This window comes from Apis cerana, linkage group LG10 (assembly GCF_029169275.1).
Source record: "Apis cerana isolate GH-2021 linkage group LG10, AcerK_1.0, whole genome shotgun sequence".
NCBI classification, from domain to species: domain Eukaryota; kingdom Metazoa; phylum Arthropoda; class Insecta; order Hymenoptera; family Apidae; genus Apis; species Apis cerana.
In genome coordinates this window covers 1,002,909-1,029,910 of record NC_083861.1, presented here as the reverse complement: position 1 = coordinate 1,029,910, position 27,002 = coordinate 1,002,909, and the positions used below count along the sequence as shown (strand labels likewise).

General features: G+C 31.0%; 1 protein-coding gene and 1 long non-coding RNA gene across 3 annotated transcripts in view; one reads left to right on the top strand and one right to left on the bottom strand.

Annotated features, from left to right (window-relative positions):
* Positions 1-27,002, top strand: part of LOC108003750 (bifunctional heparan sulfate N-deacetylase/N-sulfotransferase) — a 395,004-nt gene that overhangs the window by 141,570 nt on the left and 226,432 nt on the right. The gene's annotated exons all lie outside the window — the stretch shown is intronic.
* Positions 19,891-27,002, bottom strand: part of LOC133666742 (uncharacterized) — a 52,631-nt gene continuing 45,519 nt past the window's right edge. Inside the window, exon 2 of the long non-coding RNA XR_009831279.1 lies at positions 19,891-20,430. This is a non-coding gene — a long non-coding RNA (uncharacterized LOC133666742). The remainder of the gene's footprint in view (positions 20,431-27,002) is intronic.

The following is a 27,002-nucleotide window of genomic DNA, read 5'->3' as shown; positions in this document are numbered from 1 at the left end:
TATGTAATATAATTGACATAAATTTACGAAATGTATTGTTTTATTACATGTTCAAATAAAAAGCTTTTCTATCTTTACTATCTTCTTTACGATTCCGATTAAATGAATATTTTTCAAAATTTTTTTTACATATCATTTAATAAACTAACTTCTCAAAAAAATTCGAATAATTATTCCTTTGTAAAGAATATTCAAATATTTTTTTTCAGGGATTATAAATTCATTTGTAGACACATTAATCGATTTTAAGAAGACGAAATCATATTTTAAATCTTCTTCTAACAAAAAATTCTTCAAAAAATTCTAGTTGCTATGTGCCAAATTAAAAATTAAACATTGCACGAATACTTTTATCGCTCGATATAAATTTTTACTATAGGATATAAAAAGTGGAATGAATGGTATGAATGGAAAGAATGAAAAGAAGAAATGTTATATGCCACTTTTGTTTGTGAAAAAGTGAAGATAACCGATTTTTTTCTATAAATGAAAATTTAATAAAGTTTTATTTCGTAGTAACGAATATAATAAAAGATAAAATAAAGGAAAAAAATCTTTCTTCAATTCGAGTTTTTTCTCGAATGGTAATTTAACACCGATAATCCAATCTAAATTTAAATTTGAAACGATGAAACGATTAAATCCGTTATCCAAATTTTACATACACTACGAAAATAATCTTCCAAAGTTCTACACCACTCTCGTCTCGAATAACAGCAAGGCATGCAACCTGTTAACGCGACTGGCAACTTGATTCACCGTTGTAATTGCAAAGTTGATCGTTCCAGACGTCTATACAACTTGGGAAGTTCTTGAAGGCGGTTTACGAGTCGGTTCGAGCGAGATGATTTACAGATTGAATTTCAAGCGGGGCTCGTTACAGTTTCCAACCCCTTGTAATGGAGAAGGGATGGCCGGTGGTGCCCTGTATTAATTCTGTGAATTTTTTAAAAAAATATAAAACTTCCTTCGTCTACAGTTGCTTTGTATTTTAATCGACAACGATCCTTTTTATAATGACCGCCGTCTGGCTGTCTGGTATGTAAATAGCACCCTCCGGGAAAAATAGCCTTCAAGAAGGAAATGCAAGAGAATACCAACGAGATTCTTATATACAGCAATCCCAGACTCTTCTTTCCTTTCTCTTTTTTTTTTTAATCTGTTGTTTTTTTTATCTCTTCTTGCTTTCGACGAAACATGATCAAGTTGAATACTAAACGAGCATACCTCAAGGCTTTGGTGAATTCTACACGATAATTACGGCCACGTAAGATTTGCGGAAAATGGAACATCCTCTTGGATCCGGCGTTGCCAATTTGAACCTGCGTCGTCCTTTGTATCGCGTGCAAATCGAAACTTTCAACCCTCTCACTTTCTGTTGTTACGCTTTTGTTGTTATTCCACTGTGTTTTCAGAGTAGTTGGATGATAAACGAGGAACAAAGCTTTGGAAAATGCGTGAAATTTTTTTAATTTATTACTGCGAAATTATTATTTCTAAAATATAGATTTAGTTTTTGATAATTATTTATTTTAAGGGATTAAATAATTATCAAAAACTTATATATAAATTATCAAAAATATATATATATATATATAAACGAATTTAATTTGTTTATGTTTTCATTTATGGAATATATAATTTATTTTAAAAAAGATTGTTCAAAAAATCGGATATTTTTTTTTTATTTATTTTATTATAAATCCAAAATACTCGAAAATTTTAAATTAAGTTTTAAATTAACTTTTTTTTTATAAATATTTCGAAAACTAAAAATCATTGATCAAAAACTATAAGGAAAAGCATACGTCAAAGTAACAATCATATCAACATCATCAAATATAAAGTAAAACACTTATCATTTTTAATTCGGTTGATTTGGAATAATATTTTTTTTTCATTTTCTTCGTAGTAGAACATTAAATAAATATAAGCCGCGTTTTGATCCTTTAAAAAAAAAATCTTAAAATGATCACAAACCAAATAAAAAAATTCCCCGAATATTTTTCAATCGGTCGTGCTTTTTCCTCCTTCTACAATTTCCTATAAGATCCTCAATGTGTGCGATAGGGAAGTGAAAGAAGGTCGTGGCCAAGTGGACATGTGGTCGTTACGATGGCGGCCGACGTTAACGAGCCCCTTTTACGGAACGCTGTCGAGGAAAGTTCGACGCCGGCATTTTATTGAATCGCGAATTTCCACGAAATCGCCGGGCAAACGGCAATTCTGGCCCGGCTCGAATATATATTTTATGCGATCCCTTACAAGCCCATGTTCGAGGAGGCTCCCTCTTAAAAATACAATTCCTTATGTGGGTCAACGACGGTAGTTTTCAGAAAACGGTAGCTTTAGAAGAGATGGGCTTGGCGATAACGGTAATGAAATGATTTGAAATTAGTTTTACCTTTGAACGTGCGTTATTTCATTTCTTTATTTTACATATATATTTGAATAAAGGAGAAAATAAATAAATTAAGATATAAGATAAAAATATCAATCCTTTACTTATGAATTACTAAAACGATTTTGTACATCATTCATATTATAATATAAACTCAAACTCCTATTTTAAAAATTTGACAAACTTTATTCTCTACGTTATATTATCACTATAAAATCGAGTCCCTTAAAAACAACCGTACTCCATCTTTATTGTTTTCGAATGGGTGCTAAATTATATAACAGTTCTCAAGAAACGAGAGAAAAAAATCCGATGACAGTTTTCCAAAAATATTTTATTCCTCTTCGCTCGTAAAACGGTCCAGTCCGGTTTTCACAATTCGTTCAAACAATATAAAGTACGTACTTCATCACGGGGGTAGTTTAATGTCGAAAGCGCTGTAAATCGATCTTATCGCTGTCCACGCAAACCGTTTACCTCGTGTTTTATACCACTGAGTCCGTAGAAACTTCTCCCCGATAGAACTTGTCTCAGATGTAGATTCGTAGCAGTGGTATAAATAATAGCTGAATTAACATGTATCTCTGGATCGTCACCAGCTATCTATGATCCGTCGGCGCATTCACGAATTGCAAGATGTAGAATGCGGATTGCTTACCCGAAACGGAGAAAATAACTCGTCTGCTAATGCCACCCTCTGCACAACATTCCATGCCTCTCGTGAGAGAGGTTCTGGTTCGTGCGTTGCGTGTGGGGTAAAGGCGAAATTCGGATTCTCTGATAATCGACACCTGTGGCGAAGAGCTAAGAGGGGATGAAAACGTTTGTGTTTTCGAGATAGGAAGAAATAGGATTCAAGGTGTGATTGTTTCTTGGAAAAAATCTTTTGGATGGAGATTTTTATAGATTTTAATTAGAGTTAAGAAGATTAAGATAAGATCAATGATTAAGAATCGATTTTAAAAGTTGAATTGGAGATTTTTTTTAAGAGCTTAGAATGTTCTTTAACATTTTGAGGATTGCAATTTCTTCATAAATAAAAATGAGAAAAGAATATTCGATACTTAAGTTATTTTAGGATATTAAAAAATTTTTTTAATAAATTTTGATTCTATAACTACATTGTTCTACATTGTTATACTTTATATTATATAAAATATACATTATATTATATTATAATGATTATTTTCGAAACAATAACTAGAAAAAGAGAATAAGAAACTTGTGCACTGATATGATTTTAATTTAATTGCGTTCTATAGAATTAATTTTAATTAATCAAGTTTTTTCATTAATAAATTTAGAAATGTAAAAATTCTTTCTATCTTTCTTTTTTACACGCGTTTGATTGAAAATTTTATCAAATCATGTCTCTGTGTATCATTAAATATATTTACCTTGATCCTACGAACATTTTTCGATAATATTTCGATGTTTCAAGATTGATCGAAATTATTCTCAGGGCAAACGATGGACAGAGTTCTGCGAGCAGAGCTGAATGTGACAGTCTCTTTCAAATACGAAAAGCACATGATCCGAATGAAACGAATGGGTCACGTATTTCAGCCTAAATGAAAATTGGCTGGAATTAACGTGGTTCGCACGATTTTATCTCATTTTTTCTCCATTCGAATCTATTCTTCTTCTTTCATATTTTTCGAAGAAATTAGAAAAAAAATCTTTTCTACTTATCTAAACAATCCTCTGAAATTATCCCTATTATCGTAATGCCATAATTAATTAAAAGAAAATAATTCTTGAACAGATTTCTTTAATCATTTATCTTTTATCGAACGAAACTTTCTGTTGTTATGTTATGAAGTTGAACAATAGGAGAATACTAAACGAAAAATATTTTCAATCGAATATTTCATAACATAGAAGCTTTCCAAGTTTTCCATTTTAAATTTTGTTCGAAGAAATTCCAAAATGAGTTTTCTGATCGTTAATTAATTGTAGACAATTGTAGAATCGACGGATTATTGTATATCAATTTAATTTAATAATGTTACAATTATCATATCACTTTGATATTTTTTTATTTAGCATTATTTGTAAATAAATAAATCTAAAAATAAAATAATCATACAATAAATCTTTAAGAATAAAATTTTTTGTCAATTAAATAATTCTAAAATTTCATTAAAATTATTCAATTTCAAAAAATTAAAAATGATATTTTTATTAATATTTTCACTACACAGAATATGTGTTATTCTTAAAAATATCTATATCCCATCTCATGTTTGATTTAATTCAGAAAAATGCTCAAATATTTGGAAAAATACAAATGAAAATATATTTTGTATAAAAAAACATATTATCTATGAAAATCAACTTTAATTTTTTAAATAAAACTGTATAATTTTTATTGCTAATCGATTAGCTCGTTATTTTCTACAAAAAAGAATTAGTTCCTATAAAAGTTATTTATGTTCAGAAATCTTCAGTTTAGGAGATAGTTAGTTTAGTTTAAAGCTCGTAAAATTTATCATACGAAAAACAAGAAACATTTTATTGCTCGGGCTCTCCTCATCTTTCACATAGTAAATTTTATGAACCTGAAATTAACTCTTAAACTAATGTCTTTACGACATAAACAATCTTGATAATTTTTTCTAAAATATAACCAATTACATCGATTGTACAATTACAATTAATGTAATTTCATTGAAACAACTAAGATTGATGCATCAATTTATAGAAAAAAATATTAATATTGTCTAATGTGACAAACACAAGTTTTGTCTGAAATATTTTCCTCTATCATTTGTATTTTACAGTATTAAAAAAATGTCTTCACAAATATAAAAATTGAATCTCTGATCAATTTAATTCTAAAACTTCTCCTTTGCATCGTTATTCAACTCTCGAACGGCATCACATCGTAAAAGACAAACGATATTTCCTTCATTGCTCTTCCATTTACCATTCGTTGAAAATATCGATCTTCACCGCGTGCATAGATGCAACTTTCCTTCCAAACTATAAGCTTTTCGAAAACTATCATAAGTTTACGTCGCGCATACTCCGTTTCACAAAGATATTCACAAAAGGGCAACGCACTGTTACAAGAACGTTCAACGACATATCGATTCCTCGTTCGTTGTCGTTTAATAAAAGACGAAGACGAACAACCGGAACGGTGCAGCTTTTATGTTACGGCCCACGGTTGCGTTCACGATCGAATCACAGTGTCGTAGTATCGTATCAATCATTACGCGATGAAGAACCGCTTTATTCGTGGCGGAAAGATATATCTAGCGTGGTCGTTCCGCCGAGGCAATTTCCTACGTGATTGAGGTTTACGTAGAGACTTTTTTTCTTCTTTTTCTTTTTCTCCATCTTATTCCTATATTCCATTGCTCTTTGATGCGTTGGAAATTTTGTTAGAATATGATGACAGTGACGATGATGCAATGGAAATTTGATACAGGCTATTTGAAAGATTAGCGAAATAAGTTACGAATATAGAACGAAAAGATGTGAAATTAATTTTTTTAATACAGTAATTGGAAGGATTTTTGATATTCGGATATTCAGAGTATTTTTTTGATCATTTTAGGATTTATTCATAATGATTTAAGATATTTAAGATATAAATTTTTAGCATGTAACAGAGATATCTTATAATTTTGAAAATTATTTCGTAAGTTTTATCGTATATTTGATGAAAATTATATTATATTTTAAAAATATCAATGATTCTGAATATTTTCAATTATTTACAATTTTATTTCGATTGATTCGTACAATTTTAAACGAAATTAAATAGTATTTCTTGATCCAAAATAATCTTTCGATCTATTTGTATAAGTTAAAAGATTCGAAAATAAATAAACGAAATAATTTTTTCGAATTGGAAATTAGAAGAAATTTTGGCATTTAGATCGAAATTTTCGTAATTTTTAAGAAAGCTCTTTTCGATGAATAATTGTTATAATGTTTTTGCGAAAAAGACATAATCTTTTGAACCCATAATGAATGATGATTGAAATAAAATTACTAGAACGAGAATATTACAAAATATTAAATATACAATCTTTTCTTATTAAATTAAAATTTTAATTAAAAGAATAAAAAATAATGCAGCTGTTGGATAACAAATTACTACTCGATAGTTCCATCTCTTTCACCTTACAAACATGAAATCGATAAGAAATTAATTGTCACGCGTAACCAACTGCAATGAGTATCGAAATTGCCCACTTTATCGCGAATTAAGAATTTCAACTTGAGAAGGAAAGCGAAGATTCAGCGTTGATCTCGAAGATCGAAGTATAAAGTTTATGTGCGCTATTCCGAATTCATGTAAACCTGTGCAGTTTCCCGCGTGATTGGCCGCTCGAGAGGAAGTAAATGTCCAAGGAGATCGACAAGGAGTCGATTATGCGGCCCAGAATCAGACAACTGGGTCAAGTTGCACCTCCCATGGTCGTTATCGGTGCACAGTCAAGTGGCCGTGACGTAAATGACGTTGGCGTAATGATGTCGCTCCGTCGTTTCTCGAAAACTACCAAATCGTCGATGTTGCACACGAGCAAACGTCCAATCGACCAATCTCTATCTAACAATAAGGGTACGGCAATTCCGATTCGCCGAGTCATTGGACATCGCGCAGAAAATTTTAAATTTCTTAAATTTTTAGATTATTGAAAGAAACTTTATTTTATATATAAAAAATTTACTATCTTTAATAAAAAAAATAGTTTTCTATCGCGATTTCTCGCAATCTCTGTTTTCTTATGGTGGTAATACAGAGATGCAGCTCTTTTGCTAAAAGATTTCTGATGTCTTTTTTCTATTTTATTAATTTCTTTTCTTTTATCTAGGAGTTTCTAATTGAATCGAAATGTATGTGTAAATTCTTGCAAATCTATTCTTGATTGAGCCCGTATCTTTATAATAGCAACAATATTTGGAAATGAATTTAATATACCAAACATTTCTTAAGATATACAAATGTTTATTAAACAAAATGTTTTCGAAAATTTATACAGTTAAATTAACTTTTTCCGCAAATATATTATAATATATAAAAATAGTTTATTACATTATAGGAAGAAGTTACTCAAAATGTTAATGTTTAACAATGATATTTCAAATGTGATTGAAATCAAACTCCGTTATCTAACTCCGTTATCCCGCATAATTACCACGTTCGAAGAAATATACCAAATTTGGAAAAAAAGTCCAAAACGGTACTCGAAATGGAAAAACGAGATTTTCATCATCGAATTGGTAGGCCGGTTTATATTGCCGGATTAAATTGTGAGCTTCGCCCAAATCAAAAGCGGAGGGTGGCACAACAGGGCAAAAGGGAAGGGGGAGGAAAAAGGAAACGCGGGACAGCGAAACGGTCGTGGTTACGGCCGGAAATTGGCGAAACTTTGCGGAAGGTAAATTGGCGGCGGTAATAAAAAGCGGCTCGTTCGTGGTTCCCGTTGAATCTCGCCCCCAACCCATCTCCCCTTGGATCTCCCCTCTCCTCGAACTCGATGGCAGGGGTGGCGGATGAAATTACGAGAAGTCTCTCAAGCAAGAAAGCGACTCCGATTGGCCGGAAGAACAAACGCGTCGGCCGGCCAAAAACAATTTGCTTAATGCTCTCTCGGTTCGCGCTATCGTCCCCGATAAGACGACTGATGTATATATATATGCGATTCAAGGCCGGTCGTCGAAAAAGGGGATCACTCCTGCGTAATCTCGCCAGATTTGCATTTAAAGGAGAACGTTTAGATCGGAAGAGATAGGCGTGCATTCGACGATTCACGTCCCTTATTTCCGCGAATACCAGTCGAGCAAGTTACCTGCCGACAGATAGATCGCTCCTCGACGCCATTGTAAGGGGAAAGGATTTTTCTTGAGAGGGTGTGGGTCTATCCTCTGAAGGAGAGTGGGCAGCGATTCTCTAGGTGGATCGTGGCTTGTTATTGAGTTCGAGGATGAGTGCAAGGTTTTAAAATGTATTTCGAAGGCATTTTGCACTCGTATTTCGACGAGTCGCGAGGAATCTAAAGCTTAGAAATGATTGAGTCTTTTATTAAGAAAGGGGAAGGAAAGAGTCGTATATGATAAGATTTTGGGATTAAATTGAGTTTTTTGAGAATCTTACTTATGAAAGATAAATACGTGAGAATTTTAAATTACATCGGCCTTAAATAATACACTCCACTTTATAAATCGCCACAGCTAAGATTAATCTTCCCCTATTTCTTCTAACTTATATTCATCTTCCTTACTTTAATTATTGGATAATTAAAATTACATCAACTGGCTCGAGCTAAAACTTTCATAAATTATAATTAACAAATATAATTACTTCTAATAAAAGCTCTACTAGATTTTATAAATCTCTCGAGAGCAAAAGATTGTCCTTCTTCGATCTATTATTTTCTATCCGCTTCTATCAACTCGAATCTGATTTCTACGAATCTGCCAAGCGCAGAAAATCACCCAAAAAACGTAATGGATTGTTCCAAGATCGACTATCCGACCATCGAAATCACGAAATCGCGACAGATCGTAACTAATTAACTGTTCGTCGATGCTCGTCCTCCCAAGAGAATCATTCTGGCCAGTAAGGTCTGTTAAAAAGCTGTGCTCGAAATTTCCCCCTAACCCTTTCGTCCCCCGCCAACCGTTCGTTCCAATAGTCGAGAGGGGAAAAAGAGAGAATGAAGCGGAGGAACGTTCCACCCTTCGCTCTTTTTCACCCCCTCAGCGCATCAACCATCCTCCTATCCCCCCTTCCCCCGTGTATTTTCCGGGGAAATGCAAATTCCGGGTCACTGACATCGACTCGATTCGAGCGATATATCGTAGCGGCGACGTGGAAGGGAAGTGGATGTACGTGTGTGGAAAGATAGAGGATACACCGTGGAATATATTTTCAACGAATTTTTCCATATCCTTCCCGAGGGTTCTTAGATTGCTTGGTGACGAGCAACTGAAACTGCATACGATTCGTCGAACGACCACCGAATATTTCGTATTATCCTGTGCCCAAGTGTTCGAGTTGATGCTTCGAAAGGGATTTCAGGGGAATTAGTCGATGCATGGGACGACGACGGCGAGGAGTAACCACACGTCCTTGATCGGACGATTACCAGGAATCCGAGTAATAAAGGTGTTGTGCGAAGATTTTTAGATTTTGGCGGAGGGAATTGGAAAAATTATTGAATATTGGAGAATTAACAAAATATGTTTCAAATCCAGTGGCTCGGAAATGTTTGAAAAATTTTCGAAATTTGAATGTTATTTATTGTTATGTAAAATTGTAGAATACAAAAGAAAGAAAAAAATAATTGCAATTGTACAATTTATTGTTGCATATTGAAAGATTACTATGAACGTTCATAAGAATTTTGTGTATTTATGAATTGACGATTTGCTGCCGAATATAACGAAACTGGAATTGCAGGATTGTAAAACTTTGTAAAAATTGAATGGCTCGAAAATTTATTGGAAATTCAAATTCTTGAATAATGGAAGAATAGTAGACTGGTTTTTCAATTATAATTCTTTGTGATTTTTATGTAAAATTATTACATGAGCAAAAAAAAAAAAATATTTTAAAATGTCTTTTAAACAAATATTTATATATATACATCCTAGTCTGCATTTTCTGGTCAAAAAAATAAGCCGAAATTAATAATTAAAAATATTTATTTGAAATATTCTGATTATCATTCTTCTAATGGATCCACATTAAACGCACAGAGAATATTACAAACTTAATCGAACAAAAAATTCTATAATTTATTTACGAAATATGAAACACTGTTACTGCAATTTACCTTATATCCACGGTTACAAAAATATTCTCCCGAGTTCATTCCGCCAACTTAATCAACCCCGTTCACTCGTGTAAAGTTAACGATGAAAGTTTGCGAATGGAAATTCTCATTTTCATTTGCATACATTCGAGAAAAGTTCTTCTTTGAGTTTTCATCTTTCTACCAGGTTCGTGTATTATCGTTTCCCTTCGGCCTCGAACCAGGACGGGCGATCGGTCTTCTCGAAAACGCCGATCGAGCAGCGTGGCCGAATATGAAAAAGATTCGTGAATCGTGCCAAACTGGCCTGGCAAAGACTTGGCTCTGCTCCTCCCTACGGGACAAAATTCTTCCGGTTAACCGCAACGATAATCCTCGAATCAATCCATTTCAGCGAATAGATTTCAACTCCGGTTCGAGCAATGGATTATATCGATCATTTCAAATTGAAACATGTTTATGGTGATCGATATTTTCAACGACACCTTCATTTGTTCAAAAGCGTGCTGGAGAAACTTTTCCTTCGAGCTTTCGTTCGAAAATTGGGAAGAATTAGATTGTAAAGGAATATTATTTTATGTGTATAATATTATGAGGTATTCTAATATCGTTGATATTTACATATATCTACTCAAAAAAATGTTTAAGAAAATGTTATGATCATTTTAATATTAAGGCATATTCGAATAATTGTCGATATTTTGATTTGTTATAATTTCGTAAATGAAATCGTACGACAATCAAGCTGAATAGATTTTAAAGAACTTCTACTTTCACAGTATTGAGTAAACTGTGAATAAACGTATTTTTCTTCTCTAAAATTCAATCAGTTAAAAATTTTTTTTTCGTAAAAATTTACAAAAGATTTAAAAATTGAAATCTTCGCTTTACAATGATCCGTTGAAACTTACTATATAATTTTTCTTCGTCAAATTATTGAATTTGAAATCGTTTAATCTTTAATATTTAAAATTCAATAACTTGGCGAAAAGAAATTATATAGCAAGTTTTAGAAAATGTGTAGAAAAATAGTTCAATCTTCAAATCTATTCATATGGATTCATATGAATTCAGTCATGAGAAAAATTGTTTAGGATTCTAAATTTTTCAAATTTTTGTCAAAAAAAAGTATTTTTATTAACGTTTTGAAATTTAGTTTGATATTACAATTTTTTTTATGAAGTTATAACAACTTAAAACATTGATTATTTTCCATTAAACGTTAATTTATTTATGCTCTTTATTATATTTATTCAAAATTGAAAGAAATTAAACTATGAATAAATAATATATTATTCAACCTTTGTACAATCTAAAGAATCTCCAATTCGAAAATTTAAAAAATTATGAAACTTTGATACATAGTGCTTAGATATGAATTTTTTTTCTTTCTATTGTCCACAATCGCTTTAAGAAAGTAAAATTAATCCTTGAAAAAATGGTTATTCGCAAACTATAAGAAATACAAAAAAAGTTTTCAGACAAAAGTTGTTTCTTTTCACAAAGAATATGTCTGTTTATACAATTAATAAATAATAAATTTTATCAAATAATAATTTTTATAAAAAGAAACAACTTCTAAAAATTTTTTTTTGTATTTTTTGTAATTTACGAATTAAAACGTAAAATCGAAAAATAATCAAATTTTCAGATTTTATCCCCTTAATGTGATTTTAGTAAAGAAAAATACATAAATACATATATTTACGTAAATACTATATATTTCTAAAGTTTTATAATTTTTTGAATTTCCAAGTTGGAGACTTTTCCTTGTAAGTATTCTTTCATTTAAGTTTAAGCTTGAGAAACAAGTTTTATAAAAGTTTTATTTACATTGGAAAATTTTCGATAATTTAAGATTTTTTATCGTTTCTATTACTATTAAAACATTTATGAAATTAGGTAGATTAAAAACATTATTAACAGTTTATTAGAACTTTTAAAAATCATAACTCATTTAAAAATAGAGAATATATTATGTATTATATTGAATGAAAACAATTATAGAAAACAATTACATGCTTGTTAACAAAATTAAGAACAAAATTAAATTCTTTTCCCGTCTTTTCTCTGCGTCTCTTGATATTTTAATCAATTTTGGTATTCATTCCACGAGATTGAAAACCGGGAAAAAAAATACAGAATCGTGGAGATGTGGATTTTCGAAAGAGGTTGAATTGTTTGAATGGAAAGAGAATTTGAAAAATTCGAAAATATTTGAGAATATAACAGGATGAACAAGAATTTAAAAAGAGTCGAATGTTGATTTTTGTCTTTGGAAAATTTAAATTAATTGATTTACTTTTTTTGTCGAGTCTTTTTCTTTTTTTTTCTCTTTTTTTTTCATTTTCACTTGTACATTTTATCGATTTAATCAATTCATAATTTCAAAAAATATCGGTTATATTTCGCGTTTGTAAATTCAATACGAAAGAGAGGGAGATAACGATATTCCACGCGGGAACATAAAAATCAGGAAACAAGATATTAAATATCTGTTACACGAATTTAATAGTAACGCATATTTAATTGAGATTATGAAATTACTTTAAAAATTATAAAATTCGAGAATTTCAATTCAAAATATGTACGAATTTTAATTGGAAAAAATATTATTGCTATTATACTATTATATTATTATTTTGATATAAATAATATTATCTTTTGTGTAACACGTTACATAAAATTATCGTTATTCATTACTAAAATTCTATCTAATTCAATTAATCTAAAATAATTATATAAAATTCCATTATTTTTCATTTTATACCAGATTTCTTCTCAGTCACTTTATACTAAATGAATATAACTTGATACAGCTTAGAATTGCAATTACAGTATTCTCTCACTAATTGCAACTATATTCAATTTTCATAAATCAGCATCTCTTGACGTACTCTCGTGCTAATTGCAATAATAGCGAGATTTCATAATCAAGATCCTCTTACGCAATAAACTAATGATATCAAGTTGATTGACGAAATTGTACGTCACAATACGTTATTTTTACACGTTTCCCAATCAATAAAATTCTCTCATCGAAATCAATATTATAGTAAAAACGAGGAAAGAAAAGAAAAGAAAAAAATACAAAAATATATCCATCTAACGATGCCATATTCCCAATCCTCTCGTAATTTATTAACCATTACACGAAACATATAGCCTACATTCGTCCGGTATTCCCTGCACTGGAGGGGCGAATTTCCAGAATTTCTCTGCCTGTTGCATAATTAATCGCATAATTTCCATGGCCCTGCAATATCGTGAAATATTTCGTAAGTTTCGTGATAGTTGGTCGGGCCGCAGCCTATGATGGATTTGTACTGAAATTGGAGCTGCCGTGTCGTTTGAGGGTTTCCGTGGTGTCGTATTGCGGTTTGCTAGCTTTTGATGCACGCGATGCGTGGCCACAAACAGGGGGAAGTCTTATCGAGTCGGGGGAGGATGGTCTATGTCACTACTGCAAGCCTTGTTTTGTTAACGCGAAACCATTGATACCTTCGAATCGGATCGTTTTACCCTTCCCGGAAGAGATTATTATTTCGTTTCAGGAGTTAATCAATGAAATTATACCAAATTCAATCCCCTCCCTTTCTTCTAAAGTATTTGCAATGATTCAATTAATATTTTTGATTAATTTTACGTTTATGGAAAAGATTATTCATTTCGTTCCCGAATTTAATTACAAATAAAATTGTATCGATTTAACTCTCGCTTTATTCTCAAAGATTTTAATAATTTCCGATTAATAATCTTCGAAATCGGGATCATCTTATTCTTCTCGAAATAGATTATTATTTTAACTCTCAATTCGATTAAATTCAATCTTCAAATTTCTTTTCAAATATTTTCCAACTTTTTCTCGAAGATTTCAATAATTTGTGATTAATATTGTTTCGTATGAATGTTTAAAATAATTTGCAAATTTAGGGATGTAGTATAATGTATAAAGTATTATGCATGTATGAGATACATTTGAAAGATCGTTTCTAAAAGAAACATAAAAGTTAATATATACAAATAAGTGGATTATTTTAGAATTAAGTTATAAACAATTGAATTTGCGTTAAATGGGAGAAAAATAAAATGATATTAAATAAACAAATGACGTTTTTTTGTCAAATCAACTTTTATTTTGATCTCTAGAATAAATAATCCCACGAATATATATTAATATCTAACATAAAAATTAAATAAATTTATGCTTATTTATTTTTAAAAAATTTGCAACTTATTTACAAAGATTGTAATATTTTGTAATTTGCATGAATTTATATAGTTTCATAGTTAGAAAAATTGCAAATTACAAATTTGGGAATTTAGATTTCTATTGTCTTTTTCTTATAAGAAAAATTTTCAACTTCAAAATTTTAAGTATCTTTATGTGATTAATAACGTACAATAAAAATTTGCAATATCTCTGTCCACATTATAATTTATGTCACCTCTTTGTGTATCGAATTATATTTTTTCTAATATTCATAGGTTCATAGTAATATGATAGAGCACATAAGATAGGATTTGAGCGTTAAAAGATGATATTCCATTTAAAAGATAAAGACCCACTTTGCATACGAAACTAAAGCTCGGAATTCGGTTCACCTTTTTACTAGATACTTAGTAACTTTCCAAGAATAATTCGCCCGGCCAAGAGGGATGGAACAAAAAGAGAACGAGAGTTAAACACAGCGGTACGAATGCTGGCCCATTAAACCCACGCAACAAAGAAAGTCAAAGCAGTAGGAGCAATTGCAATAAAATTTGTTGTCACTAGGAGGATCAGGCCGAGAGGGCAAAAACGGAGAGGAACCGCTAATTTGCAAGTAAAAGACGATGCGCCGCTATCTAAAATTGCTTGAACTTTCAACTCGTTTTCCCACCAAAAGAACCAAAAAAAAAAAAAAAAAAAAAAAAGAGAGAAAGAATAGAAAACAATAAAAAAAATTATATGAGAAAAAGGAAGAAAATACATTCAATGTTTTTTTTTTTTTTTTTTTTCATCAAATTTGACGAATCGAATTCCATAGAAACTTTTGAAGATTGACAAATTCGATTGTCGAATCGTAAATATCCAGTAAATCCCGGAACAATTTCTCGCAATCGGAAACGTTCCCTCGCGCGACAGAATATTCTATAGAACGAGAGTCTTTCTTTTTTTCCTTTTCTCGTAGCCACCAAGCTTTTGTTTAATTTTCAAATGAGGGCTGAAGAAGGCGTTGTTCTCTCTCGAAGTTATTACGGTTTCCTTCTGGAACAATGACCTTATTTCTAAAAGGGGGGTTGAAAGAAGTATTCGAGACAATCTTGAAGCGAACCATCTCGATAACAAGATGTTGGAAATATCGTTGATGGAAAAATGGTTTTGGATCGAGTTCGTATACATAATTTTGTGAAACGAAATATTTTTTCGACGAACATTGTGCATCGATTTTCCGTCAAATTGCTTTTATTCAGCTTTTATTCGGCTAGATTTAAAATTTAAATGAAATTAATTTTTGATTATTTATTGTACTATTTTTGTATGAAGGGAAACAATGTTTAAAAGAAAACGTTAAAAAAGAAGGGAGAATTTTCCGGAACGAATTTGGAGAATTTATGTTAGTCACTAAAGTCAGAGGGTGAACATCAAAGATCGAGGGTGAATTCCTGGGAACTTTAAGAGTATTGCCACGGTAATCGAGAATATTTTATTATAAGTAGGAACAATACTGAATTATGTATGTTATTTTCTTTCCCTAAGGAACATAATAAGCGACAAAATATTTCCAATTTATATTTTTATTTCTTATTTCAAATCATTAATATTATACCATCAATTCTATCATTTCCTTTTTCAATATCAATCCTTCGATTAATATTTCAACATCTAAAAAATTAACACCAATCTTGCGACTAATTGATATAATTGATTAATAAATTTATAATTAAGCAATAATATATCTATACGAGTTATACAATTTTTTTTCGTGACGTTTACTCAATCGATCCCTCCGAACCCCACCTCAATAATGAAATGCTAATCCTATCTTCGAAGAAAAGCATCGTAAACATATAAGACGATTACTCATACCGCTAAGTAATCAGTTAGAAAGTCACACGCTACGTGGAAAAGCATACTGAAAGTTAATATCTCAGGGCCAATTAATCCCACGATACGAAGGTATAGAATAAATCACGAATAAGAAGGATCAACGATATAAACGGAAGATTTATGTAGGGGCTAAATGAAAGATAGAAGTCGGAATGGAAGTCGCCATTTAGATTTCTGGTGGAAGTTTTCCCATCATGTTCGCACGATTCGTCCACGGATGGAGGTAGTTTTCAGCCAATTTTATAAAGGAAGTTCACGCAGAGAAAAGAAAAACAACCGTGATATGATATCATCACTGTGCTTTTCTTCTGTGGCATCTTGCTCGATTCGGATAATTTCCGGTTATCAGAATGCGTACAGTCGCTGGCAACGAGTGTTTATATTTCTCGTCAAATTTTTTTTTTCTGGAATATCATTCCGTTCTTTGTTTTTTCTTAAATTTGTTTTCTAAAAAAAACAATAGTTATAGAAGAAATATTTATTATTCCATAAATATTTCATATTTTTCAAAAAAATGTGAAAAATAGGAAAGAATTTTGTTTCGAAAACATCTTTTTTCAGAATTCAAATTATCATTGTTCTAAAAAATGTCTACAATTCGTTCGATCACCGAATAGAATATTATCTCTTCATTCTTTATACGTTATCAATAACAATTTGAAATAATTAATAAAAAAAATATAATTGTAGACACGAATCTATAATAAATAAATCATTGTAATTTTCCGATTTTTTTGTCAATATATCGATCGAAATATCGATTTTCACTCGATAAAGTTATACCAGTATAATAAGAGAATTAAATAAAATTTCAAGTAAAATTTAAAATCATCTGTTCTAATATAAATTCGAGAATATATAGAGTCGGGAATTTTAACGGAAAATGGAATTATCAAAGCTGGACATGAACGAAAAAGCGTTGTAATTAGCCTCGCTAGAGCAGATTGAACTTGGCAATTTCGCGGCAATTTAACGAGAGATATACAGGAAATGGGGGAAGTGGAGGTAGAGCGCGCGTAGCTTCGCGTTCACAATGTAAATCATTTCGTCCGTTTCTGGACGGTGCGCCGATGGCACTTGCAACGCAGCCATAAATGTCCCTGATATTGCCGTAACATACTCCCTTTTTCCTAAAGTATCGTTGAAAATTTCACGAGGGATTAAATTCAATTACTTTTTGATATATTTGATATAGGTTGGAGCTCAAAAAAAAAAATTCGTACCGTTTAAAATTAGTTCGATCTCGAAACGATCTCTTTTATATTTTTATGTCGAATAATTTTTTTTTTTTTTTAATATACGAATGTCATGGAAAACGATTTTCTTTCGAATCTCGAATTTGTCATTTTTATCACTCTTTTCTCTTAATACTCTTCATCTATTTTAAAGAATTTAATATAAAAAAAAAAGAATATTCTATTTATATAACAGTACGAATTGGAAATAGAGATAAAAATACAAAATCATTAAAATAAGAATTTGCCATCGGATGGAAACATAAAAGAAAGAGAAACACAAAGAAGAATAGCTTTAAAATATTCACGATTTCAAGCGCAAAGGATTTCTCAACTCGAAGTGAAATTATTCTCTCTTCATCCACTAAAAAAAAAAAAAAAAAGGCAAAATTAATCAGGTGGAATATTAACAAGGATAGCAGAGGTAGCAAGACAATAGAGGAACAAGAAATATCCATGAATTAGCACTGTCGCAATTATACCGTGACGTAACTTTGAAAAGCGTGGGCAGACAATGATAGCCGAAAATTACGACGAGACATTTTGGAGAAATATCAGATGAGATCCACGCGCCAATGGGCGAAATATCGAAAGCAGCGAACAAACGAGCCGATTCATATATTTTCCGGCACGTGCAAATGCATATAGGTTTCCATACGAGTTTCTCCGCGCCTGTTCTCTTTCACCTGTAATAATTTCCATGATATAGTAATTCTGAGTTGTAAAGAGCGTCAAATAACGTAACGACGCTTAATAATATCCCAAGATCTATTTTTTATTTTATATCCCTTCTATAAAGAGCAGAGAAAATTAATTTTGATAATTAAACTCAAGTTAAGAAATAATTATTCAAAATTGTTGAAAGTTATATTTTATTTGTCGTAGCCAATATTTATTAAAATATTAAATTTCTAATTAATTATTCTTAACAATTATATTTATATTAATTATTATGGTTATAAAGAAGAATATATCGGTAATATAATAGGAATAAGTACATTTTAATCTGTATGCTTACGTAGTAATGAGCAATATGTGTTTTTGTTCAGTCGCTTTATTCAGAAATGTTCCTCACAATGTTTTTCAAAAAAACATTCTCTCCTTGTTTTTAATCTCATTTTTACTTTTATTCTAACTTTAAATACGAGTAAAAGAGATTCCGAGTATTAACCATGCAATGATCCTTTCTACGTCTTTTTATTTGTCCGTTTTTCTCGTAATATTTGCCGATCCAAAATTTTTATAATATAAATTCAATATTTGATAAATCAACGCGAAAAAAATAATCCAAACCAATATACTTCATCATTCTAATTATCACGAAACATAATCATTCTTAAATAATAGCGACAACTGACTTGAAAAACAACATATATAAACATCTTCCATTTTTCAAAGACAATAACGTACATAAATATCGAACGTATCAGCCATTAAAAACATCCGGTCTTCCCTTTTCCGCGACGTCTGCCTCGTTTTTGCCACGCTTTTTCTCCAACCCTCTTATCCCCGTGGTCAGCGCGGAACGGATCAATCCTCCTCCTCTTCCTCCTCCTCCCCCTACACGGTTTGCTTTCCCTTTTCCAGAGCCAACTCTCCTACCCCAGAACCCGACAAAACGCATCCCGTACCGGCTCCTTGCGTTCAGGAAAAAGCAGAATTCGTTGCCGGTATTCTGGCGTGTTTTTTTTTAAACTGGTTTCCAGAAATCGTGGTCGTCGGTGTGACGGCCACGTTTCCGCTGACCGAGACGGTCTCCGCTTCCGCTTTTGAATAAAGAAAACTTACCGGTGGCCATCTCCCCCGTCGTAGAAATCGGCCGAATTCTACTCGTTTCATTTTTATTCGTCGTATCCTTTCACGAGTGTAGGTAAAGGAAATAAAAGTTCGGGAATAAGGTTTTATCGAGATTCTTTATGCGTAGAAAGATTTACGAGACGAACGTGACTTTATGCTGCTTTTTAGAATTAAAATTTTGTTGACATCACTGTTTTTTTTTTTTTAATTTTTTTAACTCGATTATTCGTGATGATGAAACTACACACTTTTTAATTGTTAGCGCTTGGGGTTTTTTTTTCCTTTCTTTTTTGTTTCTGGATAATTCGACTACTGTTCAAATTTTCTGTAGTAGTTCTGTTAAATCATTAAAAAAAAGAGCTTATGATGTTTTGAAAAGATGTTTGGTTCGAAACAAAATTGAAACGAGAAATCAACGAATCGATTCAATCTTTTTGCGAATGACTATTCTCTCTTCTCGAAGTGAGATTATAAATTAAAGATTAAAATAATAATTAGGAATAAGGAAAAATGTGTATTGTTTTTTGAAAATTTTATTATTATTAGAAACTGAATATCATAAGATTTAATATAAGATTTAATTAATTTAATAAATTTAACTTTATTTGTTTTTTATTTAATCGTTACTTTGATACTTATAACAGCGGTATAAATGCGTTAATATTGATAATACTTCTTTCATATTTTCTTTATAATAAAAAATATTTCAATAACAAGAGAATATATAAAAATTATATATTTAAAACCTTAATTTCTGATGATTTTTGCAGATGATTTTTAAAAAAAAAAAACTTTTGATTATTCTATTCAAGATTATCATCTAGAAAACACAGTAAAACGAAAGTACAATTGACTTTCTCGAAAATATTTCGAAACAACAAGTTATTTTTCGCACTATGTCGCTATTGCTATCCATTTCGATTATGAATTTCATCGAAGCTTGATATCCAAGGGGAATAAATCGATTCAGCTCTCCGGTCAATCGTGAAAACGTCGAAACTTTGACAGTTTCGACCAGGCTATTAAGTCTCTGTTCGTCTTCGATGTTTCTTCGCCGACTTCCCTTGCAGACGTTGCATTTTGATTAGATCGATCGCCAAAATCGTCCATTCTGCAGATTTCTAGCTGCACGACAAATATAGATAAATACGATGCACTAGTTATTCGACTATTGATTTATTTATTGATATATATGTCGATGAAAGTTTTAATCATGAAGATTTTTTAGTAGGGAAAAGCAAATATTTATAAATATTTTTTGAAATGTCGTAGTTTGATTTTTGATACAGAATGATAAACATATGAAACAAAATTTTTGAAATATACAATCACAAAAATCTTCATATTCTACTTTATAAGGAAATTTATCTATTTCGAATAGTATAAAAGTTTTGATTTTAATGAAAAATTGTGTATAGAGAGTGATGAGTAAAATAATTTATTTTTTGGTGAAAAATTTCTTTGAAGTGCGGGAAATCAATCCTCGAATTTTTATTGTTTTTTTCATATTTTGGATAGAATTTAAATATTTTTTCATAACAGAATAATACAATATTAAAATGTGAATATTTTATTTAAAATCCCATTTCATATTATTATAAAGTTATATTTTAAGGATTGATTTTACTCTCTCAAAATAATATTCCATTAATAAAAAATTGCTTTATAAATAGTTATATATAATCAAATAATTATAAAAAAATATATTTAAAAAATAGAATAAAATTTTTTCATCCAAGGCTTTGTTTTCGAGAATATCAAGTTTGACAAGTATAAATGAAATTTTACTAATTTTCGATTAGATATGAGTAAATTATCGACAAGAGGATATTTTATACATGAAAATAAACAAAAAATATAAAAAAAAATTGAGAAAATCGAGATTGATTAAGAAGTTGTATAATCAATAATTTAAAAAAAATTTTTCGAAACGAATAACAAATTTTTCGAAAATTTTTAAATAAAATAAAATTATTTCCATATTTTTTACTTGTTTCTACACATAGAATGATTTTCTATTAACTATTGTTCAATTTCATTTGTACTTAAAATATTTTCAAACATAATTTTCTCTAGCTTTGGACAACAAAATTTTAAAAAATCATCTTATATTTACTTGCACATAATTTTCAATTGCATTCTTTATAATCTATTATGGTTTAAACATTCACAATGTGATATACAAAATAAAATTATTATTGATTTTTATAATACAATTTCTTAGTTAAATTCATATAAATGTGAATAAAAAACTGATATGTAAGTTGAAAATTGTACAGATAGAATTCAACGACAAAATTAAGAAACCTATCTAAAATTTTTATTGCATGACCTTTATCTAAGAATTCTTTGAAACAATCTCCTCTCCTTTCTTGTTTCACGAATAATTCTCATAAAGTTCCTAATGAAAAACGAAGTATGGTCCATAAACAAATAAATCAAACCATTGTAACAAGATAAACTCCTCATCACATGTTATTTATAATTCAATTCATTATTTATATTATCTTTTTCGAATAAAATTTCGACTCTTCTTTTTCTTTCCTTCAAAAAAACAACAAAAATATAAAAAAAGGAAAAACTGCAAAAAGATCACCTTCGTTCCATAAATCGTTTAAAAGCAAAATCTTTCGAGGGCGGACTAGGCAAAAACATCGAATGCCGCATTGATCGATATTTACAAGTCTGTCATACACTCTCAACCCTCCCCTTTTTCACGGGAGCAAAGTTGCTTCTCAGCGATTACAGGGCATTTCATAATTTTATGATTTCAATACTCGGAAAATGAAGAAATCGAATCGATCGACGATTCACGCCAAACGCCATGACGATCCACGGCAATTCCGTTCTCACGCTGCGCGGAATCGCGATGCACTTTTATCCTGCGCCCTCCCTCCCGATGCTGGATCGATAGATATTATTTCCGGCCTGCACGAGACACGCACCGAATCCACAATGCGCTTCCGCGTGTGCATCGGCCCGCCACGACAAGCCGCACATAGTAATGCGAAATCAGTTTGCGCTCGTCTTGGAAACGCCTCTGAGATCGTCCACCGATCCTTTCGTTTCGGGGATGAATTATCATTCGTGATGGGATTTTGGGTTTCGATTCGTTGTTTATCGATCGATGTGGTGAGACTCGGCACGCTTACGAATACCTGAGAATCCCGTGGAATTTGAGAATTTCGATATCTTCGGTTCGATATATCAAAGTTTTGAAAATTTACGATGCGTGAGAATTCTATGGAAATGGAATTCGCGTTGCGATCGAATTTTTTTCTTTTTTTTTTTTTTTCTAGGAAATTCAACGAGTTATTTGATAGATTTGAAAATTCTATATGGAGAAATTTGATACGTTGAATTTGGAGTGTGACGGGATCTAAGATTCCAGGAACTTGATACTATAAGTTTCCTATAAGTTTCTATTCTGCGAAACTTAACGTTTTAGGATATTCAACGTTATAGTAGTTGAAGTTTCATGAATTCAATAACACGGAACTTAAAAAACTCTGCGAACTCTGTGATATAGAAATTTAAAACTCTTGAAAAATTTCATATAATAGAATTTAAAATGGTCATGAATTTATTTTCAGATTCTCTAGATTTCAGATTTTCACAAAAAAAAAAAAAAAGTTAAAATTCTTTTCGATGAATTATTATGTTGTAAATTTTCGAAATTATATTCAAATTATGAAATTTTTATGTTCCTTTCGATATCGTATAATTCAAGAAATAAGACTATTAATAGGTTAGAATATTTCGAGTGAAATATAAATATATAATTTTCAATTAACATCAATATTTAAACGTCATATTTGACAATCGATATTTTCTAATATTAAATGAAGAAGCGTCTGAAAGCTAAATTTAAGTTCAAGAATAGATCCTGTGTGACAATTATTCTAATTAGTTAAATCTAACTTTTTTTCAACCTAATTTTGAAATATGAAAATAATCTAATTTTTTTATGAAAAATTAAGAAAATATCAAAAGCAATATGGATAATTTTCAAATCAAATAGAAAAATATGGAATATTTTTTCTTAGGAAGTTTCAAAAGAGTAATAAATAAAAATAATAAATAAAAAAGTCAAAAACAAGAATATTTGAAAAATTTCATATAAAATATATTCTATAAACACAAATATTACAGATTTTTTATTTTTTTATTTTTTCCTAAATAAAGATAAAATCAGACTAGTATTAAATTGGATATAATAATATGAAACTATTTTTTTTGCTATTCATTATTAAAAATATTTTATTTATACAAATATAATAAATAATATCAAATATAATAAAATAATCATAATTAGACGTAAAATTTATTTTATTTTGTAATAATTACACGTATATATAAATGGTATTTTCTGTTTTAATAATAATGGGATTGTAATTAATATGATAAATTACTTTTATAATTTAAAATCTTCAAAAAATTTTAATTGTTCAAGTATCTCATATTTGTATTTGCCATTTTAATGCCATATTATACCATAATCATAAACATGAATATTATAAATCTTCGTTAATATTTTAAAATTACGATTAATACGATTTAATTTATCTTTTCTTTTTTTCAAAAATCACAAAATGGACTAAAGTAAATTTCACTTTAATAACAATATATAAAAAACTATTCTATTAAAGTCTAAACATAAAATATTCATTGAATAAAAGGGAGTTAATAATCAACATATTGCTTTCGTCTTTACGATATTTAAAATATAATCAGTGTCAAAACTGTACCGTATAAATTCCAAAATCTTTCTATCTCGTATTCGTATCTTTTCCCCTTGTATCAAAATCGTTTTTGAAAAATTTTACAAACTCGTACAAACGTACACATTTTACACGTTTCTACATCGATTCGATCAATTGAAGAATTTAAAAAAATTTCAACTAAAAACTTAACAAACTTTCCTATTATCCCTAAAGATTTTTTTAATTAACAATCTTGCCGAGAATGTTCTTTTCTCGGTCCAGCTATTAACAAATAGAAGGGACTAAGCGTACAGTAAGTTAGAAATGTGGAGCGGCAAGCGTGATACAGAGCAGAAGGCAATCGTCGCGTTGTCTGACTCGGCAGTGTGGAACGCAGGCCCGCTCAAACGTGAGGGAAAAATGTTTCTGCACACAAACCGGCCGCTTCAAAAGCGTTCGTGTTTCCTCGAAATTCCCCCGAAAACGTTTGCCTGAAATATTCAACCGTTCAGCTTACGCTCAACATTTTCACGAATGGAAAAAAAACGAAGGAAAAGGAGAAATCAAACCAGGCACGTATGTATGCACGATAGTAGTGGTCGAGGAAAAGAAAAACAAAAAAAAAAAAATGGAGGAAAGGATTGTTGTAAAATTGCGTCGGAAACAACGTTCTCGGTGGAATAACGCGATGTTCTACGCTTCAAGACTGACGTTTCCTCGAAACTACGCTTCTCGAAACAACGGTAAATAAAAAGAATAGTTATATTCCGGTGAAAAAGGAAGAAGCAAGTGCATTTGCACTTTCTTGCATCTAATGGAAACGCACTTTATCCCAGGCTAGTTTCCATATTTAACAGACTTTATAAGTTTTCAAGGAAATGCTCTAATGTTCCTCGAGGGATTCTTCTGATTAAGTATCGAAAAGGAATGTTGGTTGATCCGTTAATGAACAGATTTTTATAAGATTCTTTAATATTTTGAATCGAAAAAAATCAATATTATAAATATATATTTATGATTTTTTAATTTTTTGAAATAAATTTCCTTGAATATTCGTAGACTCCGTTAGATTCTCGATCTACAAAACTGATAATTGTATAATTTTTTAATTTTCCTTTTCAAAATAGACTTATTCAAAAATGTACAATTTCCGTTGGTATCTTCGAAATTAAATATCTATATTTAAATATTCCTTTCTAATTTTAAATAGAAAGGAAATCCTAGCATTGATTTATCCCTCCCCCCGCCCATTCCCGAAAAAATCCTACATAAATAACACAGGACAAAAAGTTGCAAATTTCCAACCGAATGAACAACAAACATCCACTTCCGTCCGTTCAATTTTCTCGCACTCAAAAAATCGAAACAAGATTAAAAAAAGAGAAACATAGCTCGACAACGGGTCGTTGCAGCGTACAAATAGCGTAAGCGATCCGCTTCGAGAATGCTCATCAATTCTCGAAGGAAGGTGCTCGTCCATAGCGCCATCGGGAGCCATTAAGTTGGTCGAGTACCAGTCGAAAACGCGGGCCGCGATTTGCCTTTGCTGCAACAACCCTCCTCCCTCCTTGCCAGCCCCCACCCCACTTCCGCCCTCCGTCGCGGAGGACGGTGGAAAGCCGGGTGTAGCAAAGCGCTTAAATTTAATCGGGCTGGAAATTCGGGGGCTGGCAAGCGGGAATAGGCGGCCGACGCCCAGAGGCGGGACGTAAAATTTATTATCGCGTCAATTAGAAATTGATGGAACACCGGATAATCGATTTAGGATCGAATCGGGGGCCCGTGCTCGCGGAACGACCGATCGCCTGTCTGTTCCCACCCGTTCGACCGTGCAACGCGTTTCATTACGCGTTTTGGAGATGGTTCAACGTGCATGTAAGGCAATTCTTTTTTTTCCCCCTTCCCTCCCTCGTTTTTTGAATTTTTTTTTTTTTTTGCGAGTTTTAAACACGCCGCGGGCCAGCTTCGAGCGTTTATATCGGCCATCCTGTCAATGATCGATTAGCTGGTTTCATTGGTTCGTAAAACTGTTTCTAAACACGAGCGACGATGTAAATCGGATCGTTCGAGCGGGTTGAGCTTGGCTTATTGTATTCACGATCGAATCGATTAATTGATACCGTCAAGATTTTTGCAGACGTTCAACAAGATTATAATTGTAAATAATTTCTCGATGATTTTAAAAATGAATTGATGAATAATTTGCAATAAATGAAAGAAATATTAAAATAAATTGTTTTTCGACAACATCGAAAGTCATTTAAAGTCATCTTTAAGATATATATGTTAATTGAAACCAAAAAAAAAAAGAGAGAGATTATTTAAATTAATATTTTATAAATCTGCAAAAGGATTAAGGACAAGAAATAAAAAGTATTGATAAAAAAGTATTTAAATAAATTAATTAAGTACTTGACGACATTCAATATCTAAAATCTTATTCTTATGTCTTTCACAATTACGATCTTACAGTCGTCGCGGATGGATAAAAATTCTTCGTCTCCTTTTCGCAAGGAATCGAACCCCATAGCGCCGAATAGTTGGTTCCCACCATTGACACAACTTATTTATACGTCATTGCGTTTGTCGAACAATTGGTATTCAAATAAACGATCGAGGCAGCATAAATAGTCGGCGTCACCCTTTTGAGTTGGTTGTAAAACAGTGGAATAATGGCCGTGACGAGGGTTTAAAAGGGAGGGACGAGAGCAAGGCAAGTCGAACGGTTTTACAATCTTACGTAGCCGCGTCTAAACACGGCTATTTGCATTCAAGGGATTATGCCAAAGACGATCGTTAGCTAGTAATAAAACGACGTTGGAAAATTTGATGTTAAAAAATTTATAAATTGTTTTTAGTAGTGAATTAAAAGTTGTCAACAGAAAAATTGGCGCAATTCACGAAGAAGGATAAATTTGATTTTTATAAAGATTGATAGAATTTTTATTCAATTATTTTTATTTTTGCTTGTTGACGATATAGAGTGAAGAGCAT